This window comes from Chrysoperla carnea, chromosome 1 (genome assembly GCF_905475395.1).
Source record: "Chrysoperla carnea chromosome 1, inChrCarn1.1, whole genome shotgun sequence".
Taxonomy (NCBI): domain Eukaryota; kingdom Metazoa; phylum Arthropoda; class Insecta; order Neuroptera; family Chrysopidae; genus Chrysoperla; species Chrysoperla carnea.
The window spans coordinates 60,455,950-60,474,807 of record NC_058337.1 but is presented as its reverse complement, the minus strand read 5'-3'; the positions used below and the strand labels follow the sequence as shown (position 1 = coordinate 60,474,807).

Here is an 18,858-nt window from a genome sequence, read left to right as displayed (position 1 = left end):
TTAAAAATGATTATTTAGTTAATTTAAGATTATGGTCTTTGTAAATAAGTAAAAAATAGAATATCAAAAGAAATATAAAAGGAAAATTTTGGAATTTGAAAAGCCATACTAAGCAGTACGCTCGCGAATGACGTCTTCTTTCTCATTCAATACTCATATTTTGTTTTGATAACGCTTAAATTAATTTAATGTTTGGAAATATTTCTTTAATTTTCACGAAAATTTTTACCTACTACATTATAAGAATTAAAAAGTTATTCATTTTCCAGTAACTTGGAACTAAATAAATTCGTTTTGCTTTAAGGAAATAAATTAATAATAACTATCCTTTAGTTAATTAGTTCTGGTAACGTAATTTGTAGATATCTACCTATCAAGGCGAACCACATAAAAATTTGATTATTTGACATCTGGAATAATTAATAATATTTAAAGTGCATCAATTTTTAGTAAAGTAGTTGTACAATTTATATTGCCATCTCGTAAGATTTATTCTATGTTTACGATTTCTAATCCCATTCATTCGAAGCTAATGATTGTATACTTTACAAGATGGTTAATATATGCACGAATTTAAAGCTAAATGAAAATTTATGATCTAATGATTTTTATATTTTACAATTATTTAATTAGCAATCAAAACTATACCGGCAACTTTAAATGTATTTTTTCCTGAGTTAAGTACGGCCAAATGAAAACTAGATGTCAGCATCTAGATTGGTAGGGGAAAATCGAAGTTGGTATGGGAAATCGAGATTGGTAGTAACTTTCTTTTGTTTTGAGTCTTCGACTAGTATTTTCGAAGCAAATCAAAATAATGTTTGCTATTGTTTGAACGTCATATATGTCGTTAACTTCTTGAAAAAGTTTGTTGCGCTAAACGATTCAAGAAAAATAATAACCGAAAAGGTAGATATATACTTTCATAAATTTTAAACCTGTAAGTAATGATGATTTCGCGTGACTGTTGCTCTTAGACTATAAATATCATTTTGAAAGCGAAAATCAATGTATTAGTCGAATTTTAGTGTAGTTCTCCTTGATAACAAGTATAGTATTTTAAAATTACAAAAAAAAATCTAGCGATAAAACAACACTATTAGAATAATTAATTTTGTAATTGATAGACATGGAATTACTGTATAATATATGTATATACATTTAATGCATATGTATGTAAATGCAAAAAAAATTTGGAATTACATTTATTCTAGAAATGCCTAAAGCAAAAAATATCTTTCCACGTGCAGATCAAAAGAAGTAAATTATTGATTAGTTATTAATTTTTTGACTAGGAAATGATTTTGTGGGGACGTGCAAGTAAACCAAGCTTAACTGCATCAAAAAGTACTAAAACTTCGTTCAAATTCTTTATATGAAAATCGAATTTATAATTCGAATACATTTTCTCGAAATTAGGATTCTTATTGCCTTTTCATATAAAATAATTGTAAAAATATTTTAGTACTTTTAAACCGACTTCAAAAAAAGGAGGAGGTTCTCAATTCGATTGTATTTTTTAATGATTCTTTTTCTATTTAAAAGCTGGTGCTTCCTTTGTGGTCCCATTTCAATTTGGTTTGCATTAAGTATGTGCACGGCAAATGGACGAATAACTCAATATCTATATCACTGAAAATAAAAAAAATAAAAGAACTTTTAACAAAAAAAAAAAACTATTCCAAAACATATTAATGGCACTCAAAAGTAAAAAATAATTGCGTATTCTTCTGAATAACAAAAAATATTCAAATTTTCTCTTAAGGTAGTACCAGCATGAAATCACTTTTCGACAGATTTGGCCGAATTTTTTTTCTCGGGTTTATAATAGCTTTATTTATGAATTCCTAAAATTTCATAATTTTTGACCGTTTAGATCGCGAGATATTTAAAGACAAAGTTCGCGATTTTGAGGGTCATGTCCCATTTAAAGCATGTAAAATGTCCGGTCTCTCCAACTATTTTTTATGATATTATTATATATTGAAGAAAAAGTAGAAAAAAATGTTTATACAATACAATTCTAAAAAAAAAATTTAGAAATTAATTTTCACTTTCGAGATATTAATTTTGACGTAAATTGATCGAAATTGGGACGTTGGCATAATTATTTCCCATTTTAAACGGTCAAAATTTCTGAAACTTTGGGAATTAATAGTAAGCATTATTAAATTCTTAAATTTAATTTTTCGTTAAATTCTGTCGAAAAAAAAATTGTACCATTGCTTTAACATAGAAACTGTAAATACCATGCTGGAACATCCTTAAGTAAAATGAAATAAAAAATATTAGACTACTTCATAGTCAGTCAAATTATTACGATAATATAATGTAGTTACAATTATTGCTATTTTGGAGTCGGTGTCACGGTGTCAGCCAAGTTAATGTAGCAAACTGTTCTGCCACAGTTGTTTCTTTGGCTGACACCAACTCCAAAAATAGCAATAATTGTAACTACATTATATTATCGTAATAATTTGATTGACTGTTAAGTAGTCTAATATTTTTTATTTCATTTTACTTAGGAGAACTCAAAAAAAAATTTCAATATTGTTTGTTATTCAGAAGAATACGCTATTATTTTTTACGTTTGAGTGCATTTAATTTGTTTTGGAATAGTTTTTTTTTAAGTCGATTTTTTTTTTTTTTTAATATTTTTTTATTTGATGTTTTACTTGCACGTTCCCACAAAATCATTACCTGGTCAATAAATTAATCAATAATAAACTCGTCTGATTTGACAGTGGAAAGATATACTACAATTTAATTTAATATATATACAGGGTGGATCATTTTAATCTATATTGGCTAATTTTGCTCATTTTGTAGTTAACCAATCAAAAAATAACTTAAACAAAATTTGTAAAGTTTGATGGGGCACATCAGATTCGGCCTAGTTCTTCAGGTTGCTTTAATAGTAAATTTAGATTCTAAACAGTAAGAGAAAGACTAACATTTTAAATTACCTTCTGCCCCTTGGAGAATTTTTTCATCACCTTTTTGAATGAAAATGTTTTAATTTTGTGTTTAATTCGAACTTACTAACAGGACTGATTTACCGAACCAGCAGATAACTGTCTGGAACGATAAAACAATTTAGGTGCGGCAAATTTTAGTGGTAATTTATAGTAAAGTTGGAAAAAATGTTAAATTGAAAATAAATTAAAACTAAATGATAAATAATCTCTTAAAAATTACAAATAAAATATACAAAAAATTGTTTCAAACTAAAGTTTGATCATTTGAAAGCCTCAATCAATTCCAAATGCATGATTATTTTTAGATAGATAGGGTATAATTATATAAAGGATCCTTAAATATAACTCCTTATCTTGACCATTAACTCCTATAAAGGTAATTTCAACGCCTAACTCAATTTTTCTAATGGAATGTAATTTTTTTCTTCAGATATTGATTTTTTTTATAAAAAAAATTATCTTTGATGTATCTGATATGTAATATGTGTCCTCCTCTAATATGTAAGAATTTATGAATTTCTGAATCTGCGGTTGAGTAAACAATTTCATTGCAATTTAATTTTAATAATAATTAACTACCACCTTTCATAATATTATTATGATTAACGTATAGATAAATAAATTCAAATCACGTTCTATCCAATACAGGTTCAAATGCATAATCAAAAATAATTAATAATTTATGGATCATTAAATTATTGAGGTAGGTATGTCAATGTAATGTAAAATAAAAAAAATTATTGAAACTCCCAAGGGAAGTACTATAAATAAAATATTATTTATATATATGGGATATTGAATAAAAAAATAATATTTGACCAATATTTAAATTCTTCTTAAAATATGCACTTTCAAGTTTATTGAACTTTATTATTTTTCTCTGAGGCTAATTATTTTATTACTACTTAATACTTAAATAATACACGATATAAAAAAGTGCATTCACTAGAACAAAATCTTGGTTTTTACAACTTTTTTATTATTTTTATATAACTTTTTCCTCAGACTCCGGGTGCTGATGACAGTATAACCGGCATAGAATTTCGTTCAGATAATATTATTAAAAAAAAAAATAAAATTGATGTAATTTCAGATACCTGTATCTTAACGAAAAATTGTCTGATTTTAACCGTATACAGTTCACTCGAAAGCATACAGTGACAATTTCGCTTTGACAGTTATTATAGCGCTTAAAAAGTCATTTTGCTCGAACAACAACGCTGAATAACGCCATTTCTAAAAAGAAATCAAGCTTGCCAATAGTAATAGATGATAATAAGTTTTGAGGTACATTTTCAAAAATTGCATGTTTTGATTTCCGTACACGCAAATCCGATCAAGATCGGATTGTCTCTGGGATGATTATTATCAAAATAATTAGGAATAATTGAATTTCAATCACTACGATTATACCCTTTACTCTATCGATTTGAAATTTGGATATGTTATAGGTACCTTTTAAACTACTAATAGTTACTAATATTTTACCTGCCCTAGGTACTTTTATTTTTCGAAAATCCTGATAATTTTCCCAATTTTCATTGTTTTAACCCAGATACTTTTTCTTATTCCACTATACCTGATGTAAACAATGAAAATTGGGAAATTAACAAGATTTTCGAAAAATAAAAGTACCTAGGCAGGTAAAACATGAATACCTATTGCATATCCAAATTTCGATGGAGTAAAGGATATAATGGCAGTGCTTAAAATTCAATTGTAACTTTAAACATACTTATCTGGAAAACCGCTTTTCTTTATAAATTTTTTTTCCACCAATGAATATTTAAGAGGATTCTTAGAAAAAAAGTTTCACGACAATCAAAACGTGTATAGAACCTCCTTGAGAAAATTTCACACTTTAAATTCACACCTAGTTGATCGTGCTAATTCCTTAGAGTGTCTTTATTAATTCCATGTAGACCATTTGAATAATTATAGACTTAATTTGATTTGAAATTAGCTATAATTATATTATAGAAATTAATGAGACAACTTTGACAACTTACTTACATAAAAACGAACATGATTTAATAAATAAAGTAGTTAAAAATCATGAATATGTCTGTTAATATGTAGACCTCAAGCCCATGTTAGAAAAAGATGCTCCTATATGTAAAAGTAAGTTTAAGCACCATGGCATTAGTTTTGCGCGGTACAGGTGAGTACGGCGTTGCTGGATACTAACTCTGCATAAGTATTCGAAGCGAATTACATAAATGTTGTACGTAAGTTCGAACCGGCAGGAATTGGCAAACCATTGAAGATAGAAACTTGAGTTTTTTAATTTTTTTTTTCTTAAGCAAATACAGTATAAAAGATATTCCTACAAAATCAACTATCATAGCATGAATATTTGATACAAAACTACTAATAGTTACAGTTCTATGAAATATTTACTAAATTTTTTCTTTCCAATCATGAACAAGCAAAACATATTCAAATATACCCAAGAAGTGCTATCCCGAGCAATGGGATATGGGGGAGGGGTGAAAGTGAGAATGAATGAACGAATATTTTCAAATATTTCAAGTCTGGTACCTACCAAATAAAAGGGCATGATAAGTACATTAAAAAACTGTAAGTTACATAAAAATCAGTTCAGTCGCTTAAAAGTTGTGAATTCTTTTATCGGGGGTTTATCAAATTTCATAAATATTTCTCAGCTATTTCCATGCAACCATAATATACCACAGCGAGGGTGGCGGCGTGCAGCTGGTAATTAATAATTTATGAATCATTAAATTATTGAGGTAGGTTAGGTATGTCAATGTAATGTAAAAATAACAAGTGAAAAGAAACAATTGACTGAGTTAATTGTTGAAATACCATGCATAGTCAGTGTTGATTTCTTTATCACATAACACATACAAAAATGTATAGACAGTGTTGATGCGCAATTGTTTGTTTTTTGACGTCACGTAAATAACAAAAGATATTCACTTTTAATTAGACACGCCCACAACTGATATTCCTATATTATAATACATATTATAAAATTTGCACCTAATTAAAGCCCTCGTGGATAAACAGTGATGTTTACAAAAAAAAGTTTCAAACAAAAGTTTTTTATTTTTTTATAAGGAACATTTTTTACATTTAAACTTTTGTTCTATCTCTAACGGTTTACAAAATGGGTCCTACGGACCCAAGACCCAATTGACCTATGATGCTCATTTACGAACTTGACCTCTCTTTTTACGTCCTGAGTACGCTGTAAAAATTTCAGCTCGATATCTTTTTTCGTTTTTGAGTTATCGTGTCCACAGACGGACGGACAACCGGAAATGGACTAATTGGGTGATTTTATGAACAGCTATGACAAAATTTTTTTCCTAGCATCATTATTTTCAAGCGTTACAAACTTTGGACTAAACTTAATATACTATGTATATTTCATATATGCATGGTATAAAAATCCAAAAAATTTAACACCTGCAGTTAAAATCAACATCCTCTCGAAATTTCTAAATAATAATATATATTTATAAATATTAATGTTGTTAATAAATCACTGTTGTTGTTAATAATAATATAAAGTTAATATACAGCACGCGACACTATATTAAGTTCTGCACTGAACGATATAAAAGCAATTTCCAGAAAATCAAATGAGAAGTATACCTTATTTAAGACAGAAGTACCACATTCTCAATGTAGGTAGGTAATTATTTTATTTGGAAAACAAAATTGTTTGATAAAGTATTTAAACATTGATATACACAAGGTTACAAATTTTACTATAAAAAAATTTTATTCGTGCAGAATAATAATATTTCCGTGAAAAAAAATTAATATTAACAAATTAACAGTACTTAACTTAAGTGATAAACATAAGGAGATTTATATTCAGAGCTACAAGTAAAGGAATGCAAAAAAAAATAGTTCACAAAATTTCAAAGTACATAATGTAATCGGCATTGAAACTATCAAGTATAATAAACCATTTATCATACCTATTAATTATTAATTTATTCCAAATTAATTATTATCATTATGAATAGAAAATTAGCTTTCAAAAGATTTTATTAAATATTTCGTAAAAAATCATCTACATATATAATTAATTTCGGACATTAACATGTAATAATATTTGAAAATACAACAATATATAATTGTTGTCAAACAAGATGAAGAATCCTCAAAGACAAAACATACACTTTTGTTTAATATTTTATAAAAAAATTAGTTTTTATTTAAGGAAAGGTTTCTGGTATTATAATATTTCTAAAATGTCTGATTATCTGTCTGTTCGGTACATCTTGTATTTGAAATTCAGCAAGACTTGTCTATAAAATTGGTGGAAATTTCAAAAATTAATACTAGTACCTATATACCTTATGTAAGCATTATAAAGCTGAATCGCTTTTTTCTTCTCAAAATTTTTCTACCACTATATTTTGATACATACACACTCTTAATAGTCTGATATTAAAATTTATATTTAATTAAAAAAAGATCTACTTTTTATAAAACGTAAGGTTTTCTTGCACTCAAGAGAAAGTTTTTTTTAAATAGTGTTCTTTCTCGTATGAGTTACACGACTATAAGTATGTAGAAGCCTTTTAAAAAACATTTTAAACTATCGGGAATATTCTAGACTCAATCTAAACATTTTCAACTCATTTAAATAAGTTTAATATATTTTGGAGATATCTAGATTGTTCTTTAAATTTTTAAAACAGTACAGAATCTTAATATATTTTAGAGCTTTCAAGATCATTCTTAAAAATTATTTTTAAGAATAATCGCATTTATTTCTTTCTATTTAATACCAGAAGGCGAAAAACTTTTTTCAAAATTAAAAATAGCAATAAACTATTTACTATCAACATGAATCAAGATAGATCGTCAAATTTGGCCGTAATAAGTATCGAATCGAAAGTAGTTTCCAAAATAGACGATATTGTTAATATTTTTGAAGGATCTAAACTTAAAAGAAAATATAATTCGATGTTTAAAAATTTACCTAGCTTTATTTTAGAATAAGTATTTTAGAGTAAATGTTCTGTTAACATTTTAAGATATTGATGTATATATAACATCGTGCGTATTTGGTAATAAGATTTCTTCAGGCTCTCAAACAAAGGCAAAACAAACAAAGTACACTCCAAACGATAGAAAATATATCATAAAATGCTTACATACGGTCTAATTTTTTGAATACATGGTAGGTAATACAAATAAAACGTAAACCCGTAAAACATTTATTAAAATAAAATCTAGATATTACAAAACACTATTTAATGAAGCTATTTATTATTTACTTATTTGGTAATAGTGAATAAATACATATTATAAGTTTATTATTAGCAATATAATCAACAAAAACCCTTTCTCTTAATATAATAATAATAATAATAATAAGCGGAATATTTATATTTTAAAAAGAACATTCATTAAATAATTAATAGATAATTACGTACAGATAGCGATTTAATTTAATTTTTAAACAACATTCCCTATCAAAACATAATGTCCGGTAGTCGTCATAGCCGATTTTGACTATAGTTGAATATGGTTATGATTGCAGAACTACTATCGCAATCATATTCAACTACAGTCAAAATCGGTTATATTTTCCGATTGTATTATATACACACATATATGCATGTGTCGGTAATAACGACATTGATTATAACGACTTATCGATGATAGCAAACCTTATCCATTGGAATTATAAGTAAATATACCGACCATTATGACCAACGAATATAAAAACTCACTTTTTTACATGTATACATATATTTACAAACTGGATAATACTATTTTGAACCTTATAAACTTCATTTTGAATCTCATTAACTTTATTTTAAAGCATTAACAAAATTCAAAAGCAATCCCCGAATGTTATATCTTTATGTTACCGGTAAAGTATCTATATAATGTAGGCTGAGATATCTGAACATCAAAATTTTTTTTAATCCAGCCAAACTGATAATTACAATATTTATCACATCAATGAATATCGATAAATCGAAATGATGTAATTTTTCTTATCCATTCTTGGTTGGCAGGTATACAGAAAATTTAAATTTTTGTAAGGTCGATCAATCCAAAGTGGCACCAAACAATAGAGAGTGCAGATGTATATGTATGTGTTTTCAAATCTGCACTCACTCTTTGGTTTGAGCCTTAGATAATATATTTTACTAGGTAGGCACAACGTGTTCCAAGTATGTACATTTTTGCTTCACAGAGATGATTAACAAAGACAACAATACAATATCGAAACAGCTGACAGAGAAACACAATAACAGAGCATGGTATTTAATGCGCATGATCGTATTAACGGAAGCCAATTGCTTCAATAGTTATTGGTTAAATATTGTTTTATTTGCAAGGAATATTTTAAAGTAGACATGTATCACAGGTGATATTGTATATTGAGGTATGCCTATTAATAACCATGCTATATCATTTATTTTATCCTTCTTAATCATCTTTGAGAGGTGGTTCCCACTCTGTTGCTAGTTCCATAGTAAATATTCAAAGGTTTGAACAATCAATACTAAATACTAAAATTATACACATTTCCGATTGTGCATTTTGTATCATTATAAAGAAATACCTGTAAGTAACCTAGGTCCACCTCACCTTTTCATTGAAGATTGCAAAATATATAGTCTACAGTACAAGGGGAGGGGGGTATGATGATCATACTAGCCTACATATTTCATGAACCGTTTTCTCAGATATACGCCTTAAACATGTCATTTTAACTACTATATGTTTCATTATTCTAAGGCCCCAATTTCCGAAGTTTTCGTAAATAAAAATATTGTAGGCTACACTGAAATGAAGCAACTCACGACGTTTCGTGAGTGTGTTAATTACGAAATCATTCCCCCATCTGTACTGTAGGCTAATATAATTTTTTTTTTTTAATTATTCACAATTGACGAAGTTCAATTTCATTCAACTCATGAATTTAAACTAGACTTACTTCTAGATGAAAATAGATTACAGTTGAAAAAAGAAAAACTAGCATTTTATTTACGTATTGTATTTTACATTTATAATAATTTTATTGTAATTATTTTTATTACTTTACATTAATAATAATAAATCAATCACAATAAAATAATTGGAACAATTATTATGTCTAATTTATTAAAAATATTGTAAAAGAATTATTAATATTAATAAACAGAAACAACAAATATGTAATTGTACTTGATGTAAAACAACTAATATTATGTTAACTATGTAGTATAACTTTATTTAGAATTGTTATTATACATAATGAGATAAAAATATTTTAAAAATCTGATACGAATACTACATACGAGCTCCGTTTTTTATACAGATTGTGGAGATTAGTGTAAAATATTATCATATGATAATACTGGGCAGTATATATGAAAATTTTTTAATAAAATAAACTGGTAAAACACGATTATTACCAGTTATTAAAAAAAAGTTCCGTCCCATGAATTAAATGCAGGAAAAAATATAATTTGTATAAACTGATTCTTTTGGAAAATTATCTCTGACATATATTTCCTTAGAATTAAATAAAATTCTGATTATAAACAGGTGACATGTTTAATAAAGCAGTCACATGTTTTAAACACAAAATCAAAACATATATTAGTCATCTCAAAATTAAATAGGTAATAAAACAATAAATAAATGCTAATAAAGATTCTCAAAACAAACAATTTTAATTCATACAACTTTTTCCTTATTATATACCTACTCCAAGCAAATTAGAAATTAATTACTGGAGTATTTTCTTTAAACTCTGAAACGTTAAGTTTAGGTTTTTAACTTATTAAAAGGATTTTTGGGACCCGCACTCTACCAGGATGTTGTCAAGTTCAGGTCCACATTTACAAGGTCACATGAAAATATCACATTTTATCAAAATATATAAGTACTTTGAGTTCAAATTTTGCCCCACCTCAAATCGATTAAAATCGAGGTATATATGGGACCGAATTTATCCTTAGCGTCGCCTTTGAGTACTATAAAAAATGCCGCCTCATTACCGAAATTTTACATAAAATGAAAAAAGTTTCGATATACAATTATTATGGAATTTTTTTTTTTTTTAATTTTTGGACAACAATATTTTAAACGAATTACCTGATTTTAATAGGACTTTTAGCTCGATCAAAACTTTGTAGAATCTTTTGGAACGATCCAAACCACAATGCAATCAATCCAATCGTTCAAGTCGTTCAAAAGTTACGAGAGGTTTATTTGCATACATCAAACGGAAATGGTTCGAAATAGGTTCCTAGAACCTCAAAACGAATTACCCGATTTTAATAGGACTTTTAGCTCGATCAAAACCTTGTAGAACCTTTTGGAACGATCCAAACCACAATGCCATTCATCCAATCGTTCAAACCGTTCAAAAGTTACGAGAGGTTTATTTGCATACATCAAACGGAAATGGAAATTTTAAAATTGGACGGAAACCAATAGCTTTTCAATTTTCATAGGGGAAGTTAATAATTATTATTAACTTCCCCTTAAAAAAATCTTAAAAGAGAAGTTGCATGTTTTTTTAATTTATTTTTTTCGAAAGTATAGATTTTCATGTATATTTTACAGTTTAAAATTATTTTTCTAAACTATAAATTCAGACGGCAGTGACGTCAACTCATCGCTTTCGTAACGCTACCGCGCGGAGAAATGATGAAAAAACATGAATAACTTTACTATATTATAACGCAATTTTTCATGGAAACAAGCCGAAAAATATGAATCTAGCGTCATTCCGATTGATTCACAGCCTCAATGGGTGTAAATACGTCCTCACCAATAAATAGTCGTTTTTTTATTCAAAAATATAACTATTTTTTATAAATAATTAATAAAAAATTGGAATTATTAATTAAAAAAAAAATTAATACTTTAGATGAATTATTATTTCATTTATATATGAATTTGTGGCAAAAAAAATTAATGCAACTTCTCTATTCACCATTTATCACAGAAACTTTTTTACAATTTATTGATGAAACGGTAATATTTATAAAAAGTATTGAAAATACTCTTAATTAATGAAAACATTTTTTTTAATTAGTATTATTTTAATTTGAAGATGTTAAAAACCTAGAACTTTTCGTTGAGAAACTGCTCGTTTCAGAATAGTACCCAAATGTCTTTTGCTTGGACTATTATTGATATTTCATAGTAAATATCAAATAAATCATATTTTAAAATGGATTTCCCCTATGAAAAAATTTATCTGTCATTATTAAACACGTCAGATATGTGTGACGTATTAAATTTGTTTTGCTAAAAAATAACCGGCTTGTTAATGACTTGATGAAGTCTGAAGATGAAGTACCACGGTGAAGGTTCTATGTACATTGCAAAATTAAGTTCTTTTTACACTGTTACATAAATAAGATTTTCAAAAAATATCATGATGCATCAAAGGAACTTTTAACCAGATTTTTCTATCATTCACATTATTTTGTGTATTAACCAAAAAGGTTATATAACATAGAGGCTTAAAAGCATTGGAAACGCAATAAATGAATTATTGACTGCTAAAAACCGAAAAAAGGACCTCTTCCCTCTTTGTCCCGCAGCCTGATAAAGCGCGAATATTCATATTTTGAATTATTGTATAAACACATGCATATCTGTGTTTATACAATATATACGCGTACTTTTTTTTAGGTATCTCGCTATAACGATCAACCATTTGGATGCCCATATTACGGTTCTATGTTATTGCTTCTATGGTATTAACAAATGCGTGTACACAGGAGAAATAAATAAAACTTCAGGAGCATTCACGCAGTATTAATGCTTTCTAATGTCAACATACGTTTAATTATTAATTACCTAGATGTACAAACTTTGTGAAAATTTATCACAATAGAGATGTTTGTTTATTTTATTTTATTTTATTTTTTTCGAAAGTTTCCTAAAAATTACTGAGAAAAATTGCACAATAGAGATGTTTTTTATTTTTATTTTTTGAAAATTTCCTAAAAATTACTAAGAAAAATTTTTGTAAATTGATTTTTCATGTACTATGTTTTTTAAGGATGTTCCAGCATGGTATTTGCAGTTTCTATGTTAAAGCAATGGTACAATTTTTTTTTCGACAGAATTTAACGAAAAATTAAATTTAAGAATTTAATAATGCTTACTATTAATTCCCAAAGTTTCAGAAATTTTGACCGTTTGAAATGGGAAATAATTATGCCAACGTCCCAATTTCGATCAATTTACGTCAAAATTAATATCTCGAAAGTGAAAATTAATTTCTAAATTTTTTTTTTAGAATTGTATTGTATAAACATTTTTTTCTACTTTTTCTTCAATATATAATAATATCATAAAAAATAGTTGGAGAGACCGGACATTTTACATGCTTTAAATGGGACATGACCCTCAAAATCGCGAACTTTGTCTTTAAATATCTCGCGATCTAAACGGTCAAAAATTATGAAATTTTAGGAATTCATAAATAAAGCTATTATAAACCCGAGAAAAAAAATTCGGCCAAATCTGTCGACAAGTGATTTCATGCTGGTACTACCTTAAATGGAATTTTTAATTAAAAAAAAAAAAATACTTAAATACACTTTAGAAGAATTATTCTTTCATTTATATATGAATTTGTTGCAAAAAAAATTAATGAAACTTATCTATTCATATAAAAGTAAATAATCAGAAACTGGGGCAAATCATTACTGGAAAAATGGTTCCATTTTTTTCCTTAGCCTCCACATCAATATTCTTTCAAACAAATTTTTTTATAACGTATAAAATTACGAATGTCAAGTGTTGTCTGGTATTTATTACTAATCTTTGGCTTAAATTCAAGTATACGGAATCTCAAGAAATTTATTAAAAATACAACTCTGATGTTTATTAAACAGGTATAAAAAGGAATGAGGTCGTTGTATTGTAATAACAAATGCAAACCCAAACAAAAATGTTTTATCATATTTAAGCATAATATAATCTGCAATATCTTATTTTATAAAATTTAACGGTATAATATATATAAGAAAGTTAATTTGGCGATTTGATTATGGCTATTTTTTGGGTTGTTATTACATAGAGAAAAATTTCCAACCAAATGAAAAACATAAACTTGGTTTTTTTCTATAAAACTACAAAAATTATTAGAAAAAAATGAATGTCAGAATGATGGTCTAGCTCTAGAAGAATCATTTTGGTCTGAATTAAGCTTTAGCTTTTTACACTTAAACAAAAAGTTGTATTTGTTTCCATAAAATTGTCAAAATTAAAAAATTTCATCTTGAGAAGTATTCGAGTTAAAGCTAGGTAAGTTTCGTCTTAATAGATACTAGCCTTAAGTTGTAACAAAATTTTTTCAAAATGGCGCCCCTGTCGAAGGTAGGGTCTATTAGAAAGCTTAGATTTTTGAACATAGCCAATTCATAAATGAAGGAATGAAATATCCAACCGCATTAATGAATGAATATAATATCGCAGAATCCTGTTACCCTGATTACCTACCTTAACTATTCTCATTAATGAAATTTCTCCGTTACAATAAAAAATAGATAATTATCAAAAAGAAAAAAACTAAAAATTATATAATTCTATGTAATTAAAATAATTGGTTTGTATTAATAATATTTGGACAATTTTTTTCTAAAATTAAGCCAAAGTTCAGTTTTATAAGAACCGTTTTTACAAACAAGAGTGAAAGCATACTTTGCAAATCCATTATATATTACCTTGCATAAATCATTCCTATAATTGCAAATAAAAGAACGAACAAATAATAACATGCAATTTTTGCATCTAGTTAGTTTTTCTATGAAACGTTGGTAAAATAATAATTCTGGCTTTATGACAATGTTGTTTAATTATTATTAAAAGAATATTATTTATTATTCATAAAATTTATTACGATTTTCCAGTAACATTTTTTTTTTCTAATTTTAAATAATATTTTTATTGTTATTTATGCTTCATAAAATTTTATTAATTATTAAATTTTTTAATCATGAAAGTAGGACCTTCAAAGAAAAAAAATTATCTTCATCAATAATGAACAAGAAAGGGCCTTAAATCATTTTTTTTTTAATTTAACCTGTCAGCACTCCCGTTAATCGGTCGGTAATCGTTAGTCCCATTAACTATTATTTAACTTACTGAGTACGAATTTGAACAAGTGTATCTATAATTTTATAACAAAAATCAAAATAATCATATTCAATAATTTTATACTGCAAATATTTATTTAATAAATTCCTTGCATATTAAAAATGACGATTTTATATAGCAAATAAATATATATTATAGGTTATGTACCAGTAAGAATGCTTTCAATAAAAATTACAAAATAAAAAAATCATAAAAAAAAGTTACTTGCAACAATGTCATCTGAATTTATTAAACTTATTATTAAAATCAATCAATAATTATTACACAATTAAATATTATGATATTGCAATATTTTTGACAAATTAAATTTCAACGATTTTTAACGCACAGAACCGAATTTCCATAAAATAACGAAAGTACGCCACTAGGCCCGAAAATTTTGGAAGGTAATATTGTTTTGCTTTACCATCTTTAGTCTTGTGATGAGAGAAATTCTCACAATTTTTGGTGGGTTTAAACAAAGTATTTTTTAAAAAGTAGGGAGGTTGAAAAAATTTGAAAAATGCATAATTTGAAGAAAGATAAAATTATATGAGGATAGAAAAAGTTTCAACCACATATATCATTTGAAAAATGAGAGTTATTTATGTTTTAAGGCGAGCGGGAGCAAAATGCTCATAACGGTAGTGCTGACGGGTTAAATATATTGTATAAATATTATTTTATTTTTTAATTATTTATTTGATTATATTATCTTTAAATATTTTTGCATTAAAAAGACATTTAAATGCATAATAAAATATTTAAATATTATCATTAATTAAAGGGTCCCGCTATTTTTTATGGAAATTAGATTTCGGTAAAATTGACCGAAACTTTAGGAAGAGATGGTCAAAAGTCATATTGAACACTATTTCAAAAATTAAACTTACAGCCTGCACAGGACAAGCTAGGTCATATATACTTTTTATTTAAAATAACACAAACATTTTATTTAAAATTGCTCCAGATTTGCTCCATTTCAAAAAAATGTTTCGAACAAAAATATTAATTTTTTATTAGGAAAATCTTTCTAATTAAAAGTGGTTTTCTATCAATTACCAGTAACGAAAACGAATTTATCTTTAACTGACCTTCAAGGTCAAGAACCAATACAAGGTGCCTATGAGATTTCCACCTTTAATACGAACAATTTTCACTTCAAACATTTTTCGGTATCTGACTTATTTAGTAGAAAGATCTCATTAAATGGTGGCAAACGACTTTTTGGGCATATACCCACTTCTATATGACTACAATAACATTTTTTTGATAAACTTCATGGATCTAAGGATAAAACTTTATTTTATGGAAGTATGACCAACTTATGATTGAAAATAAAAACTCAAAATATTTATGACCTCTCCAAGACCAAAATTAAAGGACCCCAAGTAGAATTATCCTAGAGCAGAGGTAGTCAAAAAGTCGATCGCGATCGTCCGACCGATCGAGAAATTAATTTGCGATTCGCGATAACTTAACTTCATGTGTTAAACTTTTAATTGAGCTCATATATATGTATACTCAGTGTCACAAAAAATGCGCGGATTACATATAATACTATATGGTGCATTTTTTGTGACACTGAGATATGTTTTACTTCCTAAAAGTTCACTTGTCCCCGGTTTATTTATTGAAAGTTAAGCATCACTGACATTACACAAAAAGCGTAGGTTGAGTCAGTAAATCGGAATTTTCTTAAATTTATCGAAGACTAAACAGCGTCCTAATCTGATTGATTCGCATACTGAAATTTATTATTTCGGCGAAGTCTTTCCAAATATTAATAAAAGTCAACTTTATCTGTAGTTAATTAGTTAATAATTTATAAACGTTGACTTAATTCCTCCTGAACGTATAATTATTGACTCAGTAAATAATTATGTTCTTTTAAGTAAGAAGAGTTAGAGGTGTAAGTAAATTATTCATTAAGAGGGGCCCTTCTTCGATTAAAACACAAAAATTGGCTATCCCTGTTCCAAAAATTAAAAATCATTTAATTGAATTTATATTAGGTTTTTGGTAGTACATACTATATTATAATAAATAATTAAAATAATAAAAAATAATTTTAATTTTAGTGTATGACTACAAGTTTTTTTATTTGATCTCAAAATTTTTCGAACTAGCGTTCATTCTCAATAGATTTAATGTTTGTACAAATTTTGTTTACAATGAATACACCTAACAAAACCATTGTTTAATCAAATTTTTAGTATGATTACCTTGGAAACTGAAATGAAATTTTAAAGAAAATTATTTGAAATTTCGACTCAAAATAGGAATTTGTAGCACATACTTAAAAAATTATCAAAAATTATTTTTCGAAATTTCACCATGATACCTATGTTTTACTCTTTAGAAGCACGATTATCTCATATTTAATGAAATTGTTAAAAATAATTATTACGATAAGATTTAATAATTAATAATATAACAGTGATATTTACTGTAAGAATCGCAAGTAAGAAGGCAGCTTGTTCAAAAATTAATCAAAAATCGATTATAATCAAAAATTAATTTTTAATATTAATTAAAAATTGAGTTGACCCACACTGCATTTCTATCAGTATATTTTATCTATATGTAAGCTTCCTCGAAAATATAGTAATTACAATTAAATTGCACACATCCTTGCACTAGCAATAAAAAAAGTCAGTGAAATAAATTTAATACAAATAAAATTAATTGCATTGCAGTTCGCTGTCACAAAATTAATTTGTATGAAATTTTATAGAAATGCACAGATTGATGTTTGAAATATTTACAAAAATAAAACAATCAATGTATAAGTTAAAAGAACCCAACAAACTCTAATTCTTTTAACAAGCCCCAAAATATTATGAACTTATTGAGAAATTTTTGAAATAAACAATCAAATTATTACCTACCCAGAATTTTTTTTAAATAAAAACTAAAACTTACCTTCAATTAATTATTATCACTTAACAATCACAGAAACAGTTTTGATATCAAACAATTTATTCGATATAATTCTGGATATTTATCTCAAAATAAACTATCTTGATCTCAAACGTAACAAACAAAAAATAGCAACAATAAATTGAAGATAATTCGCTAACAAACTAAATTAAATTTAAAAGTTCCCTTTGCATTTATAGCATCCGAATATATAGAATTATTAACTTATATTGTTTTATTAATTAAAAAATATACAATGCATATTAAATATTAAAAATAATAAAAAAGGAAAGTAAATACATTGAGTGAATAAGCTCAAGTGAGACAATACGGGTATTTATTGACTATATAGGTATTATTTGACTGGTAATACCAACTTTTTTTGTGGTGTAATGATTTGTTTTGGAGTGGGACAAATTTTTTAATATATTACCCGTTATTCCATTCATAACAATAACAAACTTTTTTTTACAAATAAAAATCGGTATCTTCAAGATAATTTTTTTTACCACAATCATCATAAAATTCCCTCTTATTTATTTATTAAATTTACAATGAAAGTCCGAAAATTAGTTGAAACAAAGAACTTAGAATGTAAATATCCGTCAGGAACGTGGTTTCCTTAATCTAACCCAGTATAAAACACTTAACTGCGTTAAATAAAATCTGAAGATAAAGAAACAAGTCCAGTAGTTAACACAGCGGATTCAACAGTCAGGAGCCATTAAAATTTAGATCTTCCCAATAATCGACCCCGACTGAGAAAGTCGCTTTGTAAACTACTGGACTTAACGAAATCGGGGTTTTTATTTATTTATTTATTTTTTTTTTTTAATTTATAAAGAAGGGTTTATAT

The 18,858-nt window shown here is 26.5% G+C and overlaps 1 protein-coding gene across 1 annotated transcript in view; it reads right to left on the bottom strand.

The window, feature by feature from the left end:
• LOC123305065 (mycosubtilin synthase subunit C) overlaps window positions 1-18,137 on the bottom strand; it is a 45,960-nt gene extending 27,823 nt beyond the window's left edge. The window contains exon 1 of the mRNA XM_044886670.1: window positions 18,006-18,137. The gene's annotated coding sequence lies outside the window, so the exon portion shown is untranslated. The remainder of the gene's footprint in view (window positions 1-18,005) is intronic.
• Between the last annotated feature and the right edge of the window lie 721 nt (window positions 18,138-18,858).